This window comes from Lipophrys pholis (genome assembly GCF_963383615.2).
Source record: "Lipophrys pholis genome assembly, chromosome: 7".
Classification (NCBI taxonomy): domain Eukaryota; kingdom Metazoa; phylum Chordata; class Actinopteri; order Blenniiformes; family Blenniidae; genus Lipophrys; species Lipophrys pholis.
This window is the reverse complement of record NC_137638.1, coordinates 28,109,706-28,131,433: the sequence shown is the minus strand read 5'-3', so window position 1 is coordinate 28,131,433 and position 21,728 is coordinate 28,109,706.

The following is a 21,728-nucleotide window of genomic DNA, read 5'->3' as shown; positions in this document are numbered from 1 at the left end:
TGAAATGTTTACTGTCCTAAATTGTAATTGAAAACTCATAAATCCAACATAACATATAGTTTAAGTTCAAATATCAAAACATTTTTCTACTCTGTTTCTCTGTTGAGTTAACCATTCAGCCACACGTTGTCAGTTAAAGTCTCGTCTGCACCAACGTTCACTCACAGCCACGTTGGCTCCATTCTGCCGTCGCACATGCTTCCACTGGTCAACGTGTTTCTGAATTCTTGTCTCGTGTTTTGCTGTTTTACCACTCGGCGCTTCAGAATGAGACTCAGCGTGCGGCGCTGTAGACTGAGATTGCACGTTAGCTGGCCACTGTGAATTGTGTTGTCTCTCAAAGAGCAGAGTACTATCAGAAAAACAGTAGATTGTGGCTCTCAAAGCCAAGTGTTTACCTGGTGAGGCAGAGTGTAAACACTGTTTGGTTTTTGACTACTCTTTTCTGTGAAGTTATTCCAGCCAGCTTGGTCTGAACTTCTTATACTAAACTATGCAAAAGTTTGAAGCCTCATATTCTATGGACCACAAGTCAGTGGGCAAATATCGCAAGATGTCGAGCTGTTTTTGTAAATTCCTAAACTGTTTTGAGTCAGAAGTATGTCAGAGGAAATCCTAACGCAGATCATCACACTTGTTCAGTATCCAAGGTTCAGATTGTTGTGGCTGACCAACCACAACTGAAATATATTCTGTTTACACCACAGAGGGCCCAACAAAGTTTGCAGCTCAGAAGCAGAAACCACAGACTTGAGTTTTTTTTTCTTTTTTGGCCTTAAAAATAACTTGAGTTCTGATGAGAATTTTAAACAGCAGAGTGGAAATAGTGAGCTAAATGATTCAGGGGAGAGCAAAGCCACAGATGGCCGGAAAGGGCTGCTGAGGAAGAGGCGATGAAAACAGTCAGGAAATAATTGAATTAAAGAGATTAACCCGGAGGTAAAGAGAGGATTGTCGAGTGTTTGAAGGAAAGAAGAAGGTGAAGCAGACTCGAGGCGAGGGGAGAATGACAGAATGATGCTGTTATTTGTGAGAAGAGAGAGGTGCGATGACGACCAAATGTCTATCTCCAGTTGAAAGAAAGTTTCTTTCTTTTTTTTCCCGAGCTGATTTCAAAAAGAAGGGTAGAAAACAGCTGAAGTGAGACAAAAAGCCCAAAGGACAGGAACTGGATGCACAGTTCTCCAGCTCCCGTCAAGCCTCGCTTTTCACAGCAATTATGTGATGAGACGCGAGGAAGGCTAGACAGAAGTACGGAATGCGGTTTCACAGAGACAAACAGGAAACCGGCGTTTCAGTGGGAACCGTGCTAATAGAGACGGCTGGAGATGCAAAGTGAGGCAGGTTAAGAGAGGTTTAGTGAACGGGCGTTGGACAGAAAGGCGGAAAGTGAGATGGAGAGAGGCTGAGTGTGAAGTCTTGCTCTCCCTATTACAGGGGAGCTTTTTGTGCCCAGAAGAGCTGGAGAGGAGCGTTCTGTCATAACAGTCAACGTGGCAGGAGACTCAGAGACATCTAGTATCCGAAAATCCACTGCAAGAGCAATTGCCGGCGTATGCATAGTGTGACCAACTCGTTTTTTGGAGAGCAAAAAGACTATGTGATGTGGAGGAGACGGGCAGAATGTATTACCAAGAGGAAGAGTGTGGGACCAGCGTAGGGAGTCAGGGTTCACTTCAATAATATCCAGCCACATCTGAGCCTGTCATCCCTTTCAAAAAGAGCTCGACAGTTTATATGGGAGGCGAGTCCAGCCTGGCCTCTCTGAAGAGAAAAGTAAAATAATCAAATGACTCAGAAAACCACACAGGCTTGAGCAGATGAGGCTGGGTCCTTTGTGTGAAAGCATTGGGACCTTTTGCTGCGGCATTCAGGATTCTGATCAAGCTTATTGTGTTTTCAAGGCGCAGTCATTTAAATTAGCAGTTGCTTGTATTCACACTGACATATCTGCATTTGCTTTAATTATGCTTGGTAGATGTCGGGGACGTGATTGCAGTCCACAGGTGGCAAATTTTAATGTGACATAGTTCTCAAAATTCACATAGCATGCCAGGCAAAAAAAAAAAGAATAACAATACCCAAAAACATAGAAGTTGAAGCATGTGCCGTCAGGATTCCACAATACAACTTCATCGGACATTAACCGAGATTGCTGGTGGTATATCTGCTTGCTCTTTTGTTTTCTGCTTTATTGTGCTGGTTGTTTTCATAATTTGTGTTATGTTTGATGATTAATACAACATGGTGCCGTTTACACGACAATGCTTCAAGTGAAAATGCATCTCTTTTACATTTTCGTTTCAGAAAAGTTTGGCGTTTACACAGAAACGGCAGAATCGCCGAAAACTATGTCGCTCTCCTGTAGGGCCACTAGTGGGCGCTGTTGTAATGAAACGGACATTCGCATGGACAGACGAACAAGTTGTATTGCTATTCTCCATGACCGTCAACTATAAAACTATCAAGTCCCAGGAGAATATGGACTGGGAGTCATGACACTCTGGAGGAAACATTGTTATTATTGTCCATCAATGAAAAAGTATCAGGAGTATATCAGGAGTATTATACTACAGACCTGGTGCACATATATATAGTCGCTGTGCTAGATGGAGACTGAGCTCAAGCACTTTCAGAAAGTGCTTCCTCATTTACACGACAGGTCTTCTGACTCAGCATCCAGGTTTGACTTGTTTCTAAACTCAACGTGTGTCAAAAAAGACCGTCCTCACTGTCATCAGGGGCCAGTTGTTCAAAGGTAATCTGATTGGATTTTGATTATCGGATTGGATCAAATCTTGGAAATGGATTGTTCTACAGGGAAAGAAGGATTCTGAAATCGGAGTAGATCATGTAATCCAATCCTAGTTTTAATCTGAATCAAACCTTCAGTTTGAGTTGTTCAAAACATTTCAGAAGGATCTGAATAACTTTGATCTACAAAACAGGATTAACTTGATCCCAACAGGAGGAAGGATTTCAAGGTGGATTTCAGGAAGAAAATGTAGCAAAACTTTAAAATTGATCAAAAAATCAATTTGTAACATTTTTCTGTATATACTTTTATTTATATTTTGCACTTGATTTGTTCAACTGTTACAGTGAGGAAGTAGACCAAGTAGACATAGGCTACCAATTAAGCCTTTTCAGTATAGTAAAGTAAAAATAAAATAAAAATACAAATGATCTTGTCCCCATGAAATAAACCCCCAAACAGATTTGAATACTAAACAGAAATGATATATTCAATATTTCTGTCATTCATGACTGTATTAACTTAAAAAAAAAGAATCAGAGATAAACCTGTCAAAAATAATTTCTAACAATTGCATCCCTTACTACACGCCCAGTCAGTCCCTGATCCTGGCAGAACGCCAGAGGTTGGTCTGGCTCTTCAACAGAATCAGGTACATCATAAACATCACAGAGCCCACAAGTGGGATGTTGATGCTACGCTTCGCCTTTCAGTTGATGTACTCCCAGTCCCTCTCATGAGGTGCTTTGATATGCTCATGAGTGCAGTCAATTACTCCAATAGTTTTGGGCATATTCCCCAAAAGAAAAAAAGCTTGTTGCTTGCTCTGGGCAATCTGGTCATCCTTTGGAAGTGAAACACACTGAATGACCAGGCTGACCAATGACACTGACACAGCTTTCACTACATCACTCACAGTTGATTTGTCCGCTCCACTATTGTCACCAACAACTTGGTAGAAAGTCCCAGATGCATAGAAGCGCAGAGCAATGAGGACCTGTTCTTCCACAGACTGTGACTCTTTTGTTCTCCATTGAAGTTTTGGCCTGACAAGGTCTGCAATGTACTTAATATCAGCATTCGCTGATATTAGTAGGAAATAGTAGGAAGTTCTATTGTGGGTGGAATGGTGACGGACAAAAGGAAGAAAGACATTTGGGTTGAAATCACCCAGAATGGGAATGCAATGGGCTCTGGCCAGAAGAGGATCTTGGAGCAGGTGAACTTTAGATGGAAGAATCTGCGGGCCAGAGCCACAAAGGACAAAACAGCCAAACAGGCAGCAAACCCTTTAAGAAAGGTGAAAACACAGATGTGCTTCTGGACATTATTGGAGGTGAGAACTCTAAAGCTCTGCATGGATTCAAGGTGTTGTTGGGGATGGTGAGCCTACGATTGTAGAGGAAAGTGAGCCGGTTCCTCCTAATGCTGAGGAAACATTGATTCTGGATCTCAGCCCTATTACCAGAGAACAACCTGGATCCTCACTGGGAGAACCAGCAGTCACAGGAGTACAGAAAACAGGCTTGAAGCGTCCTTTGCCAAATAATAATGATGCCGATGAATCACTCCTTAAAGGAGAAAGTGAAGGAGCAGAAGCACAGACACTCCTGGCAGAGGAACAAATCAAACTGGTGAAACTTCAGATCTGCCTCCTAAAAGCAGGGCTGGAAACTGCTGGTCTGTCCTCGGGTGAAGAACCCTGAAGATTCTTTATTGTGTTAACTATTGGACATTTAGCCTTTTATTTTTAATGTAAGACTTTTTCAAAATATCCACACTGTATTTGTTTATGTACATTTGTTATTTGTTGTGGCTCAGATGAGTGGTCATAAAATAAATCATCAATAGAAGTGGATGTTTATGTTAAAGAAATAAATCTTCAAATCCCGATCATTTTGATCCGGATTACATTTTTTGAACAACTGGCCCCAGGCGCTAGTTTGTCTCTCTGTTTTCCATAGTATGTGATGTCTCCCTAACATTCCTGCCTTCATGTAACCATATCAGTTCTGGTTTTGGACCTTTGACTAGTCCTTTGTTGTTGTTGTCACGCTGGGAGCTGAACTCCGTCTGCTTTGATAGCAATATAACTGCCTAAACCAGGGGTGTCAAACGTGTCATTATGGGATCCAGTCAACTTTGATGTCCAGTGAACTCGACCAGTAAAATGATTTAATAGTAACTAATAGATCTGGCAACTCACAATGTTTCTTTTCGTTTGGGATGTCTAGATTTAATCAAACATCTTTTTACTTTTAGCTTTCAAAAGAAAAAAAACAACTTGCAATTTCAACATTGTTTCATTTTTAAAACTGTCGGGTGCACATTGCAGTCACATGACCCAAAACAGTGTCATTACTTTGTGGTTTACATTTTCACAGTGACTTTGATTGAACTTAGTCAAATTTGCTGAAAGCTTTTAAATCGTCTCTGCCATGATGCCTGTTGGTTCTGAGGAAAAATGATTTACGCAGCCTTCAGCACACCTTTACAAATTCACCTTCTTTGGCTTTGATTCTGATACTCACAACCAATCAGGTCACAAGCTTTCAGTCAGGGCTCAGTGTCACGTTCTGTTTTCTTTTAGAACTATTCGATATAATGGTTACTTTGAAAATGTTATGGCCTGTGGACCAGAACAGTCTTTGGCAGTCTGGTTTTGGCTGCATGTTTCACACCGTTGCTCTGAAACTTCGTCGCCTCTTCAGTCATGCGTTTGGTTCCTCTGCCTGTCTCCCTGTCAGACATACACTGGGGCGAAGGGATAGCACCATTTCTACAGCATGCAGTGCTCCCAGAGGTGTGGTGGCCTCAATAAGTGTGAAATGGAAGGATTATAGAACCCCAAGCTGAATCCCAGAGCTGGTCATCCAATAAACTCCAAACTAAGAACCCAACAGCCACTCGGGGGTTGATGGTCATTGTGTGTTAAGGATGGCAATCTAAGCATCTGGTGTGGATGAAGCCAAGCTATAACTGCCGCCGTGCTGCTTCCACAAAGAACCAAATTACCCATTCAGTCCCAGATCCACATTCACATGATTATCCCTTCAGAGCTGAATGTTACGCCAAAGTGTTTATATGACGCCATCAAGACTTGTGACTAATAAAGTACCTCATGAGCTTCTGAAATACACATGCTGCAAACAACCACGGAAAGATGATGCAAATGTTGCCCCAGGTGTGAATAGCTTGGTGGTTTAGGTATGTTTCTAAGTGTGAGATTTCAGTGTTTGGCCATCCATAAAATTTCAAACATTAAAATAAACATACTTCCATTTTACAACCATGACTGAGTGGAGAAAGAGTGAATTCACACATTTATTAAAGTAGCCTTTCAATTCTCTGTGGAAAGAGAATGAAATGCTTGTTGCTCTGGGAAGCTGTTAATTTTCTCTCACAGAATTATGTCTGCGCCGTGTTTTGCAGCCTGACTAGAATAAAAGTCATCAATGTTAATAAAAGTCTCAAACTAGATTTGCTAGATCTCATTTCTGTCTGTGAAACATGTACCTACGGTGTCTCACACTCGCCAACACAGAAATCATCAATATTTGATTTGAATTATTTCATTGTTAGCCCAGCTACTCATACCTGTCAGATTGAAGGCTGCCTGCTCTCCCACTTTAATGAAATGACTCAAAAAAGGTATGGCAAGTCTCTGAATTGAAGAATTAAATTAGATCTAGAAAATTGATGCTTATTTGTATAGATCAGGGGTGTCCAACCTCGGTCCTCGAGGGCCCCCGTCCTGCATGTTTTAGCTCCTCCCAGGTGAAACACACCTGATTGCAATGAGGGGCTCATGATTGGGCTTCTTCACAACCTTGGTGATGACATCATCATTAGATTCAGGTATGCTGAAGCAGGGAGGAACTAAAACATGCAGGACAGGGGCCCTCGAGGACCGAGGTTGGAGACCTCTGGTATAGATTCTCTCTCCTCTCCACTAACGTGATTACATTCATCAATCCATCAATATTATTTACTTCTTTATCCAATTCAGTATCATGGGGTGTTGCAGCTGGTCTCGGCTGACCCTGGACTGGTTCTCAAACACAATCACTAACAGACAATCGAAAGTCACCAATTAGCCTTAAATTGCATGTGTTTTGGCTGTAAGAGGAAACAACCAAATGGAGAAAACCTACACATTCACAGGGAGAGCATGGAAACTTTAAGTCCATTTTAAATCAATCCATCCTATCCTCTTCTATAACTTATTTTTTCATGTTATGTTCAGTTATTGACAGGGCACAACCGTTAACTCTCACATCTGAGGATGATTCAGAGTCACTAACCTTTTCAAAGTTTGAGGAAGCAGAAAGGCCCGAGCCTGGAAAGATGACGTGAACAGCATGAATATTTTGGATTATCTTAGTGAAAGGCAATCTTGTTTTCTTTTTTGTTTTGTTTTTTGGCAATTGTAAGATTGTTTTCACTGGAATGCAGGTATTAGCATTTATACAAGTTTGTGCATGTCTGCAAAAAAAGAATCCACCACAGCACATATTGGAGGGAAATATTGTGATAATTACCAAGCTAAAGAAAAACCTGTTTAATAATTCCTGTGAGTTTTCTGTAAGTATAATTTGATTATATACAGGTAATAGTGTTGGGAAACTTTAATAGAACTTCTGCAGCAGAAACCTGCAGAGCATGCAAAGCACGTAGTTTTGTAATAATGATTGGTTGGGTATTTCCCTTAATAGAAAATATATACAGATATATGCGAGCCATTCTCTAAAGCACATCAAGTACAGAAGAAATGAAGGGAGTGCAAATAATTTATGTATACTTATGCCCAACAAACAGGAGTGTTGGCATGGATTTCGAGGCCTTAACTAATTGGCTGTCTGTGTGATCATAAGGTGAGGGTCAAATGAGCAGCCCCACCCCCCACCACCACCACCCAGCCCGCCCTCCACCCGACAAAACCCCACAACTAATCCAATTCCAAAGAGTTAAATAAAAACGTAAGAATACTGTACTCAAGGTGCACTGTGACAATCAACTGCCATCAAAACATCACAGCACGTCGAGAAACGCTGACAGACACACTTTCATCAGAAAAACACACACATTGGCAAATAAGCCATACAACCCCCCCCCCCCCCCCCCCCCCCCCCCAACAAAAAAACCCCCAAGCACATTGAGACACTCTCGTTCCATCAGCACACACACACACACACACACACACACACACACACACACACACACGCACATTTGTTCATTCAGCACTTTAAAGCAAACCATTAGTCGCTCAATCAAGCAGACCCCACTAGGGAGGGAGAGCTAATTAACGGCCGTATCGAAACGCCAAGCCGCGCACTTCATCAAGGTTTTCAGGAAACACGATGGGCCCTAACAAACACCGCATTGTTCACCCACCCCCTGTCTGTCAGTCTCTCATTCTCTTTTTGCTCTTCTCCCTATTAATGCTGTATAATTCATCAAATTTAGGTTGAAAAATAAATAAATATTTATATAATGAATAAAGTAGAAAGTCATAAAACAAAGACACAAATTGGATGGGTGGTACATATAATGAGTTTAATTATTATTTGAGAGGCACACAGTAAATGTTCTTTGATTGTTTTCTAGTCGGGGAATAATTCTGAATACTATAATAAGCCCCCATGTGGCCACCTCTCAATGCTGTGGAAGCCAGAGGGTTTTTGTGTGTGTGTGTGTGTGTGTGTGTGTGTGTGTGTGTGTGTGTGTGTGTGTGTGTGTGTGTGTGTGTGTGTGTGTGTGTGTGTGTGTGTGTGTGTGTGTGTGTGTGTGTGTGTGTGTTTGGATGATGTCATTCTTTCAACACACATCACACAACTCTCTCTGTCCTCTCCTTTTCTCTCCTTCCATCCATTCACCCCAACTGGAACAGCAGAACGTCGCCACCTCAGAGTCTGGTTCTGCAGGTTTCTTCCTGTTATAAAAAGAGTTCTTCCTTTCCACCATCGGTTCTGCTTGCTCAGGTGGAGTTGTTTGGTTTTCCTCTGTGGAAAACCTTGAAATTACTGTGTCGTATTTGGTGCAACATGAATAAACTTTCATTAAATTGAGCGAGTGCAGTGGGTGCGAGAACGGTTTTCTCTAGACATGATGACAGAGCCACGGAACCGTTTGAAAGCATATTGGAGTTTTATTCACCACCGAATGACAAGAGACTCAGACCCTGTTTACACGATAACGCTTCAAGTGAAAACACATCGTACTTACATTTTCGTTTAAGAAGAGTTTTACATTTACACAGCAACTGTAGAAACACTGAAAACTACGTAGTTTTCATGGTGGGCCACGAGTTGGCGCTGGTGGTTGTTCTTGTAATGAATTCTGTGGCCAGCGATCGTTTTTAAAGCGTTGCTGTCTGAAAGGTGCGTTTACACATCGGCACAATGAGTTACCAATATCATTTTCCCGGCATTCCTGCCACATTCCTGACATTCTTTATGTGAATTAATGCTTCTAAATAAGGTTCTTAAATGGTCGTATTGATATTCGTGGATTATGGTTTTGGAAAAAGAATAACAAGAATCGCCTCGATACGGGAAGTTTGCAAATGAGCATGTCGATTAGTTGTGATGTGTAGTGATGTGTTATACAGCGTGACGGCATTCGCTCCACTGCCGCATCCTCCTCTTAGGATGTGGAACAAACTGGAGTGATATGAACTGTTCAGCAGCTGATGGTAGTGCGCCGTGCGTTCCTTTACAGATTGAGCCCTGGGCGGCTGCCCACATCGCTCCTAGGAGAATCCACCAGTTTTCACAAAATCCTCCCGATTCGCCACATTCCTGACCGATTAGTGAGAGAAAGTAATGGCGCACAACTCCACGAAACAATATTGGTGACTGCGTTATGACTCATGAGGATCCACCACTGTTTCCTGCTCTTACTTGTGATGCATGATAACAGGTGACGACGCGCGACGCCTCGGCCCTGAATCATATCATTCAGGTCAAAATCGTGATCCACGCTCAGGAATTGAGATTCGTGCCAGACTTGTCGTCGTTATGTGTAAACGCACCTGAACATATAAACTCAGTGAAATGCAAGGACATTTTCAGTTGATTGTTGTTGTGCAAACAGAGCGGATAGGTTTCCTAAGAGTCCAGGAGCTTCTTTTAGCTCCAATGTCACACATTGGCGTTTGGGCTTTACGTCTTTTGAACAGGCTCCTTCAGGGGCTATGATGATTTAACATCATCTCTCAATCCAGGGGTCACCTCACATGCTAAAATTGAATGTTGAATAAAGTGAAACATCCACCATATTCCTAATATTTATATGTCTTTTATTTGTTAAGGAAAAACTCTGCAGTGTACATAAGCCTGTCCATTACGTTTGCCTTGTGCTCCTGGCTGCTAATATTAGAGATCATAAACTGCCCGATGGTGTTTTTATTGTAAAAGAAAATCCATTTCTGCACATGGAACATTAAAAATAGACTTGTTTAATACAGCATTTACTACAAAGCATGTATGTAATTTCCCCCCAAATAATGATGCAAGCTTCCTTTCAGCCAGTGCAGTACAAGTAGATACCTATTTAACTCATGTAGGCAGAAGATCCCAGAAAGGCCAATTAAAAAATATCTATGAGGAGAATACACTGGAATATTAGCGGGATCATATTCTCTTGTTGCCATTTGAAAGCACACATTATTAATCATTTGCAAATTTCCATTATGATGCGGTAAAAGATATTTGTTAAAAGGAATATGTGTTATGTTTGTGGAGCTGGGCAGGCACAAAGCCAGCAGAATGAGTGTGAATTAAACCAATACACAGATATAATAGAACATCTTGGTGAAATGCAGCTTCCTTTAAGCAATAAGTATTTTCATTACCTACAAAGAATATTTAATGAAGACTCAGGACCTGATCTACAAACGGTCCGTGTTGCATCCTTCAAGTGAAACATGTCCATCCCGGCTTTCCAATTGTGATAATGAAACAAAGTCATCCCAGTTTAGTTCCATTGTACATTTGTTTTTCTCTGCTGCAGCCTGCAACATCATTGTGTCTCTATTTTAAAATGAACCTCTCTTCTCTTCACAGGGAGTTAGGTATACAGGTCTCTATATTATTCGACCCACAAAAAAGCTAAAATAAATGTGAATTAACTTGAACTCTTAGGCCCCATTTCCTCAACAACATTTCAAGTGAAAATGCATCGTTTTTGCGCTTTCCTCACACGGCGATGGCCGATATGCTGCACACGATGTAGTTGGCATTCCAGGCCACAAGTTGGCGCTGTTGGATGTTTTTGTAATGAATGGTGAATGGATTTCACTTAAACAGCACTTTTCCGACGCCTGAGCAGGCCCCAAAGCGCTTCACACTGTTAATCACATTCACACACCAGTGAGGCGGCTGCCATGCCAGGCGCTCAGCCCGTCCACATGGACAGATAGGGAGTCGAACCTGCAACCTTCTGATTGACGGACGATGACGAGTTCTAAAACTGCAGTCACTTCCCACACCTCCGAAACAAAAAACAAAAATCAATCAATCAAATCAGAAAATAACAGGGATGAAGTCCAATGCAGTAAACAGAGAAAAATAATTCTATTATTTCCTTCATCGATCAGATCTAAATCCTTAACATAGTTAATAAAGGGCGTCCATATTCTCTTAAAGCTCTGCTGTTTAGCCTTTCATATGCATCTTATCTTTCCTATTGGTAAGGATGACAACATTTACAGTTGTCCATTGATTGGTAGTTGGTCAATAATTTAATTTCCATAACAATGCCATATATTGTTTTTGCACTGATCAGGCTGAAGTCCATCGTTGTTCTCTCACTTTTATTGTGACTCTGATTTTCTGAGTATAAACCCTACCAGAAAAACTGGGACCCAATAAAATATGTTAGTAGTTTATTTAGCTTTTATGAATCTTGCATTTTACATCCTCAACCATCTATCGTCTCAGAATTTAGGACCAAATGAAAGTTGACCTGCATCCTAAATCCTAAATCCTAAACCCACACGTGCTCGTTGATTTGATCTCTCTGGTCTTCTGCGTCTGAGTCATCTTGAGTTCATTCTTTGCGTGGAAAACAGACTTTATGACTTAAACCTGACTGTTTTACCGGAGTATATATTTTAAGGTTCGCCGGATCTGGAGAGAAGAAAGAAGAAAAAAAAGAGAGAGAGAGGACCTAATTAGAGTGCAGAAGTGAGTTGCACAGCCTACTTGTATCTTTTCTTAGAGTCAGGAGTTTCTCAGCAGGGGTCCTGCATGTTGCCTGAGTGTTCAGCTGCATCCGTGAAACCCAAGCAGCTGGTGGCTCCTTGGACTGGAAGGCCCGTCGTCCTGCTTTGACATGTGTGCTGGTGAGCAGCTGCGGGATGACTCCAAGCAGCCAGACACCGTCTGACCATTGTAGCAGCACACATCTCTGAAGCTCACTGCTCTGTGAAACAGGGGCCCATGTGCTTATAAACCTCTCGGTGCTTGTAATTATGTATTCTGTTTTGGGATGAACATTTCCCTCTCAATTCATTTGAGATCTACACAGTTTACCGCAGCCCTCTTGTTACACTGCAACACTAAAAACCTCAATTATCCATAAATAGCGTTTACGGGTAGACGGTCCCAAGTGCTGCTAAAAAGTAAATGTAATCACTGAATACAGACTAAATATGTACACAGACACAGCAGATTGGGTGCATCCAGTATATAGCTCTAAGCTATTAAAGCAAAATGGTGCGGCGTGAAGTTTATGGACGTTTAAGATACTTGCGTGGATGGCTGCCAATGTTTACTCACGAGTGAAGCGCCAGTCAAAGTCACAATCATTCCTATTGCATGTCAATTACTGAACAGTACATTCCAGGTTTTCTCACAATCTTTAATTGCTTCAAGAGTTGAGGTGTAGAAGAAAACCTCCCTTGAGGTGGGAGTTTCAGGTTTTACCGCCGGTATAACAGGGATGTCTGGATATATTTTAGTTTATGGCTGTAGAGTTGTCGAAAACTGTACAGGGAGTGAGTGCTCCTGCTTCTTTGCTCCAAGATAAGTTTCAACATCTGGCAGTTCTTCAAGAGGCGCTCATGTTACAAATGCGTTACGCACCGGTGAATCTGTCTGTGATTGCACAGTTCCTGGGATTCAAAGACATCAGTGCATAAGTTTGCATTTGAAATGCAGCATTGGGACAGTTTGAACTGTTACATCTTTGCAGGCTTCGAGACTTCAGCATGGCTGCAAGCCCTTAAATAATATATGGGATCATTTTAAAACTTGTACAAAAAAGAGGTGATTCACACGAGGCCGCCATGTTTTTTTTAACTGACTTATAATGTGATAATCTAAAAATGCAACAGTCTGTTTTGAGACATGTTGTCATGTTGTGACTTTGTGGATTGCAGTATAATTTAAGGACATTATAAAGTAGGTCAATCAGATTTTTTTCAACATGCCAGCGGCCAGTCTGCTCTATTGCTAACAGTAAAACACATTTTCTAAGATTCCATTCACACCACAGCCAATGTCTTTCAATTGTCTGCATTCTAAAGGCTGAGAATCTACAGAAACTGCCCATGCCAATAAATGACACTTTCAGTTTTCCTGCATTTTTCAGTGATTTACAAAGAATAGTACCATGAGTGGCATCAAACCCAAACAGGACTAACAAATGAGGGTGACGCCATGAGTTTGGACGAGTTAGTGGAGAAAGTTGTCAAACATATAGAGGTGTCAACATTTGAGGTACAACACAAAAATATATTCCAGTAAAATCCCCAGAGGGAGGTCAAGGAGAACCAGTTGAGGAAATGCATCTCTGGCTGTTTTTCAAAACAGAAACAGTTTGAAGTTTTCAAAGTAGCAAATCACATCGCCTGTTGTATACTAATGTATCAGCATGAACACAACCACAGTATTTTATGCAGTCTGGGAAATATTCCCATTATTCTATATTCAGGACAATAAACAGGCTAAATGGATAAAGTGCACTACTTCCTGTGTCTCATGCCCTGTGTACAAGACAACATTTCCAAGTGAAAAAGTTAAACTCTTGTTGAGTTTTGGGTGTCCATTCACAAGACAACGGTGCCCGGAGCCACTGAAAATGCAACTTTTTGAAAGCAGCTCCCAGGATGGGGAATGGGGCAGAACACAACTTTTTGAAAATAATGCTACTGCACATGCTCACCACAGAAACGGTGTGTTTTCACTTAAAACCCTGTTGTGTAAATGGGGTGTCAGTGTGTCCTCATAGTAGCTTTTAAAATAGTATTTATCAGGATTAACACGTCCGTTTGCACAATATCACATTTGTGCCCATTTTTAAAAAGGCAAACCTCAGTAGGTCCATTGTCTTTCAGATGCAACACCTCCACCAGGAAAAAAGGAAGGGCACTTTAAATTTAACATCATCTTCTTTTGTTTCAGACTTTCCACTTCACCTTTGCTTTAAAAAGCTTGGACGGTTTGGATGAAAGCATCAATTACGAGTTCATAATGTAGCAATTTTCAAAAGCAGTCCCCAGAAATAGATCATCCTTGACTGTTATTCTCCATTTAAAATTCTATTTTACAGCCTCCACCTCCTATATGCTCTGTTTTTAACAGTTTTGACAGGATTAACTTCCCAAACAGTCATTTTCTTTATGGTGAAACATCACAAATAGCAGGACCTGTGTTTTACCTCTGTGCTTTTATTGCCTCTATGAGAGCACACCTCGTTTTCAGTCACTAAAATAGCCGAGGCTGATCCTGCCAAGATTCAGAAGCTCAAAGAAAGAGTAGTCAAACTTAAAATGATTCCCCGGGGAAATGCACAGCACACTGAAATTGGCCTCCAGTGGCAGAGCGCGGTGGTGATTGACACAACAAGGGAAGAGATGGAGTCATGTTCCTTCCTCGAGTTATTGGACTTAAGCCTTGGACAAGTGAGAACACACCAAGAGCATCGTTTGGAAAATTAAATGTAAATGAACCTCATTTATCACAAGTTACACAAAAGATGTCTGCTCTCCATCATGTATTCAGTTAAAGATCCTCCCGGAGCATTTGTTAGAAACCGAGTCTCCACACGAGTGGAACAACCAAATAGATCTTTAAATGATCAAATTGACTTTTCCCACATTTCCCACCTTTCCCTCCCAGCGGACCCCTTAATTATATGCGACAGCACAGACAAGCTCTTTCTGTGTGCTTCAGAGTTCATTTGGCTGCCATTATCAGTAACATCAGTGAAATCCGGCGAGCCGGGTCCAGGAGCAGCCGCGCATGCCGCAATCACTCGGCGGCTTCCCCGGCGCTTCGCAGGTGAGATGACGCGCTCTGCGGTTCGTCTCTTTCTTTGTGTTCGCCTCAGCTTTCCGAGCCGATGAAAGGCCTGCGTCCCGGGGTCCAGCACTGCTCTCCTCCGGTATGACTCTCATCCTAATGGTGAATTATTACCGTTTCAGCCTTGAAATTAGAACGTTGCCTGCAGATTTTTTTTGGTTTGTTGTATTTTTTATTCACAGCTGCATTATATTTGAAGTCATTTTCCTTCAATTCCTCAACACTACTGATTGCACCTCCAGCAGTTTTTTTGCTTTCCAAAGCATTCACTTTGACTGAAGTCAAACTCTTCTGCAGAGCACTTCTTCTGAATTTTAAAAAAATTTTTCTTCTTTTTTTCTTTCAAGACTGCTCCTTTGTCATCACCCTACTTTATATCTTCTAACTTAAAAGGCAGACTCCGGAAATTAAAACCAAGCCAAAGCATTGAATGCCTGTTGGAGCATGTGTAATTACTGCAATATGGAACTCCTGAGGTACGAAAACACCTGTCTCTTGTTTGTCCTAAAATTTATGATCACTTGAGCACAGCCAGTAACACTGTTCCAATCCTTTGCCGGAGAAATAATGAGCATATATTTATCAGCCCAATATTGTGTTTCAAAATAATGGCGACACATTAAAAAATAAAATCTTGGCAGGTGGTGAACTGAAATAGTCCAAATCAATGTCTGCACATAGTTTATAGCATATTCATCAACGAGCCGTTTTCAAAAAGTTGCCATTATCAGTAGCTCCGACTCCTGTTGTTTTGTAAACGGACCCAATAAACACAACAGAAGTTTCCAATTTTCACTCGACGACATTATCGTATAAACGCAGCCTTGATAGTAACTCTGTGAAACGGTGTGGGAGCTGATTTATGTGCAGGATTTTTGGGAATTCCCACAAATTGATCACCCTGAATGAAACCTATGCATTATTTTTCCCTCACTGGTTCAGCAGTGCATCTCTTACGCCAAGTTTGTCCAACTGATCAGTGAAAACATGTAGAAAATACCAAAACTATGCTGGAACAAGCTTATGTGTGACCCGCTGTCCACGTGTGGTGCTCCAGCCAATGGGAGGCCAGTTAGACAAAAACAAAAAAAATCTAATAAAAATGAATACTCATAATAATTATAAAACGTGCTTTGCCTTTATAGAAAACATAACTACTTTGACATGTATAAATATGGAGCAGAAAGTGGTTTTGGGATACCATAGAGAAGTTCTTATGAGCCCCCTTGGGAAAATTCTACTTGTTAAGTATTGTGCTCTTGCGTGTGTGTTCCCTTTACAAAGTTATCATTATAATGTCAGACGTTGTATTCACACTGTTTTATCAGAAGATTTTAATGATCTTAAATAGCAGTCACAAAAAGTGAGGAAGCATTTAAAACATCAAATCTGCCTCATCAACACCCTCTGGGATTCAAAGGTTCAATTATCCAGGGTCTCTGTTAGTCCCTGAAAGGGTTTTCTGAAGAGTAACCCTGTTCCTTTTAATTGAGGTTCCATGTGACCACATGTGAATAAAACCACAGATTAAAGAAGCTTTACTCACAGAGAAAAATCTTTTGCTCTCTCAATAATAAAAATCAAATTCCAGGGAAACAAACATTTTAAAGGCGTGAAGAAAATGTTCTTGCACTTGTGTATGTGTGAGTATTGCTGGGATGACCCAGCAACCCATCTGCTGACGGATTTCCTGACCCCCAGTCTCCCTCCAACCCCCTCGACTTCCTCGACCTTCTCAGCTGCTGCGACATGACAGACGGACGCCTCAACGCGGGAGGAAGCTCTTAATGAATACTTAGCGGATTACCCTTGATGAGGGTAATTTGTCTCTGACAGACTTCTGTGGGACGTCAAAACCGCTCAGACACTCAGTCTGCTGGGAGGACGAGGACGACGACGGTGACGAGGCAGGATGGGAGGGGGCAGGGAAGGGAGTGAGAGGAAACGCCGGCTCAGGCCAGTCATCGTGACACAGTCATTTACTCAGAGGACTCTCAGAGCAGAGCTGTTTGGAGCTCCGTCACAGGAGACTTCATTAAAATGAACACGCATGTTGAAGGGAAATCTATTCCACCACTAATGGTAGCTCTAAGCACCCAGTAAGGAGAGAACTACAGACTTCAAATAAATAAGGAAACCACTAAAACTATCAGCTTGTCCGATGTCAGAAATCCTTTTACATTACATTCAGTGTATTTTGCTTGAAATAGAAAGAAGTTGTATTTGTTCCAAAAACAAAACTCTTTGCCAGAAATGCTTGAACTGAAACTGCACTTATATAGAATGTAGTATATATAAACGCAGGAGCAGCATCTCATAAAAGTTGCTTCAAGGAGTCAAAGCATTTTTTTTAAAAGTTCCACTTTGGAAGCCGTTTGAAAAAGTAGCATTTTCTGTGGCTCTGAGGATCGTTGTCATGGAAACAGACACCCACAACCCTACAAAGGTTTTCCAGTTTCACTTAAAAACGTTGTAATATTGAAAAAGGTATAAACAGGAGCCCCAGAGAGCCTATTTCATCCTGCAGGATGACCCTTCATGCTGTAAACATTATCACAGCTCAGACAATACACCGTACATGTAGACACATAGACATGTAGAACGAGACGACCGCTGTCTACTCCAGGTGACGTATCGGCGTTGTCGCCATCTTGGATGAGGACCCGCTTCTCTTCCAGTCCTTTCAATCCTAGAAGAAGGTTTACACAATTAAAAATATAGGGTTAGGTTAATCACAACTCGTTGAATTTTCAATCCAATGTCAGGTTTGGTATAGAGGGCTAAATACTAAAATAGCTTATGAAGCTGCACATAACTAATCTTTTAACAATCATAACTACATTTCTGCAGCTTGTGAAAAATCCAATTGCTTGAAAATGTGATGAAACTTCAAACGGGTATGAAGAGGCATCTGCTTCTATAGTCCATGGTTAGAATAACATTACTGCACCCAACTCCCATTAGGAAGGAGTGTGCAGAGAACCTGGAGAGTTCATTTAAATGTTGTTTTTTTAGCATGATGACTCAAATGTTTGTTTCTCGTGATGACATTTATTGGAGCAGAGTTCCTGTGTTTTCAGTTATAATCACAAAAAACCCCGAAAGAATAAACACTGCTCAGCTTCCATCGCAACTCCCACAAAATGACTCGTTTTTCACCATCAGTATTAAATCGACTCATTTTGATAATGTTTGTAACGTCTTGAAGATTAATGGCGGCGTCTTGAGTGCATGTTCTGCTCATGCACCGTGTCCAGGATGCATTCATCTGGCGAGTGTGGAAATGTCAAACCAGACATCGGATTTAAAAACTCAGTATAGTGTGAAATACAGGGAGATTTACCAGGTGATGATGGGTTTACCCGGTGGCCTGTGACTGTGTTTGATAAGTACTTGAATGTTATGAATATTGATTTACGTTTAAAAGATTCACACTATGTGGTTTGAAGGTTGACTTGTCCGGCGCAAAATCTATTTGAAGGAAGTGGCAATTTAAGTAACATCTTTACTCTCGATTCTCTTTCAGCGAAGGAGACGTGATATTATAGAGGAAAGTAGCTCAGTGGAAAAAGTGAGTATGTGCTTGTCAGCATTTTGTGTAAGTGTCCACTTCCATCTGACATCAGCTCACTGAAATATTTGACCACTCTTCCATTCCAGGATGTTTGAGGCTTGTCTTGCTTGGGCCTCTCAACTCAAATCTCCTCACAACTTCACTGGGATTTAAATTCTCAGCTTTCACTCCCCAGTTCTTTTTTTTTTTTTGAGCCAATACTTTCTGGATTTTTTATTTAATTTTTTTACTGACTTCAATAAAAATGTGATTTAAAGTCTTCATTCACATTTTCTTAGGAGTGGATGGGGAATATATGGAAAGTATCTTTTTAAAGTATCAAAAGTATAAAAGAAAGTACTTGCACTCATGAAGAAAAGTGTTATAAATTAGTTCATTGTATATATTGGTTTTATTGTCACGGATGATCATTCGATGACTGAGAACAATATACTATAAACAATAAAAATGGTGAGTACACAGACATTCATATGGCCTGACGATGACAAGCTCTGTCTATAGACGAGCCCTCAGGTCTGCTCGCTGTGGGAGAACCATCAAATGTTCCTCAAGTCAAATATCATTCAATCAAATTATGTCAAAATCAGATCATCAAATGGTCAAAAACATTCAAATGTCAGCTTCAGAAACGGACTCTACTCACATTTAGATTCATCTCTCTGGTCTACTGGACCATGAAGCAGCTGTGCCTCAGCAGCTCAGGACCAAAATATTCATGGTGGTGTGGGAGGATCGAAAACCTATAGGGTCAGAATTCATCTTAAACAACGCCAGCTGGTGTTACGTGTTCGTCTGATTAAGATCAGATCTGATTAAGATCAAGTCATGTAAACATATCGATATGTGCACATACCTGGAGGTCACGAAGCAGCACTCTAGGATATTACAAGATAGAAGATTAGAAGATGTTAGGTTGGCAGGGAGGTATTTAACCAAGTCCATGAGGTGCTAACAGAATCTGGAGCAAACAAATCTATCTTCAATGCCAGCAGGTAAAAAAGCTGGATGTGGAATCATGTGACTAACCCAAACCCTCGCCGTCAATCTGATGACCTTATTCACTGACCAGCACATTTTGATCCCACTTGGGAATAAGACAGTTTACACTGACTTTGTAAGAAAAAAGTAATAAACAGAACAGTAAGAGATTGGAAAATATGTTTAGTTTTTTTTTTCTTGCAGATATCCACATTAATTAACCTTAGCATATATATATATATATATATATATATATATATATATATATATATATATATATATATATATATATATATATATATATATACAGTGTTCCCAACTTTATATGGCGGCTTCCTGCATGACATTGCGTCATGTCGCCAAGGTTCAGTCATCTCAAACTGTCTTTGTGACTGAGTCCAGATATACACTGCCTCTCACAACAATAAAACACGTCAGGAATGTGATGAAACAGTAATGTGCAGCCCCCCCCCCCCCCCCCCCCCCCCATAAAAAAAGCCTGCTGCAGCTATATGATGCTCTTGTGTATACATGGACGAGAGTAATATTTCCAGGGTTTTGTTGGATATGTGCTATGATGGCTAGAGGTTCTAAAGGCTGATTTTGGAACCAGCAAAGCTGTACACATAGTAATTCTGGTCTGAGAGTGGATATTACTAACTGTTAAGTGTACTGCAGGACGTCCACCATCTAAAAGAAAAACAAAAGATCAGTATTACCACTGTGGGCTCTTCTGTGCTTCAATAATTTATTTCACCTTGCACTACCAGGCAACACTATACCCTGGTTGTGAATATGAAAGCTGTGATTGACAATTTTAGGCTGCAATAATCAGACATCACTTGCACATTGTCCTCTATAGCCTTATAAAAACTGTGATTATCACAGCTCTATTAAAGCTAACACATACTGCTAATTGGTATTCAACTTTATATGACTCATTTGTGTCAAATAAGTAGGAGAGCTATAAAGCGCTTAATGTTTTTAATGAAGAGTCTGAATCATTTGAAATGGCGAAAGAAAAACATGCCACAGTTGAGGAAAATGCAAAAAAATCTCAACACAGTCTCGGCGCTGTGTTACACTTGATTTGAACCTGATTTCAATATCGCCTGTACTACAATTTGTCATACATATGTTTCCTCTCACATTCCCAGTGTAGAGGTCAAAGTTCAGTCTCCATTTGATCAATGCCCCTGCAGTAACAGCAGCTCAAAAACATCTCCTGCTTCCAGAGCGTGTCGAGTTCACCGACACAGAACTCCGACATTAGGAGGTCCTCATTTAGCCCGACATGTCAACGACTTAGCTGAATCAAAAAGTGCCTGTCCTCCTTCAGACAGGCTGGCTAATTGGACTGCTGTGTAAACCGGGCCAGAGCTGCTGCTGCTGCTGCTGCTGCTGCTGCTGCTGCTGCTGCTGCTGCTGCTGCTGCTGCTGCTGCTGCTGCTGCTGCTGCTGCTGCTGCTGGAAAAGCAAAAGGACTCAGAGAGAGAGAGAGAGAGAGAGAGAGAGAGAGAGAGAGAGAGAGAGAGATAGGGTCAAACACTAATAAACATGTGACTCGCAAAGCAGAGAGCACATCCTGAGTGAAAGCTTGTCAAAAGCCACTAAATTGTGTATTAGAGACAGAGTCACCCAGAGAAAGCTGTACAAAGTGTGAGAATGTGAGACAAAGAGAGAAGAAAATCTTCATGACATAAAACAGAAAGCTTGATCAATGGATCCCTCAGTCACCTCGTTAATAAAGACTAGCGCTTTTATTAGATGCAGAGCCTTGCAATATTTATACCATGAATATTTCAGAGTCCCTCGCAGGAGCCCAGACACAGAACGCAGCCGATCTGCAGTGGAGACGGCGTCGCAGCTTTCCTTTCCACCCAGACGGCCGCGGGAAAATAGTTTGGGTCCTTCATCTTACTTTCTTACTCCAGGATAAAGCATGGGGAAGTTAAAAAGTGGGTGGATTTCTTCTGAGGAACTATTGAAGGCTGTGATCATTCTTAAGCAAGTCATGTAGATGAGAAGAAAAGGTGTGTGCACGGTATATTAAAGAAATACATTTATAGAAAATTTGATCAGTGAAAGAAGAAGAAGAAAGAAATCAGAAGAA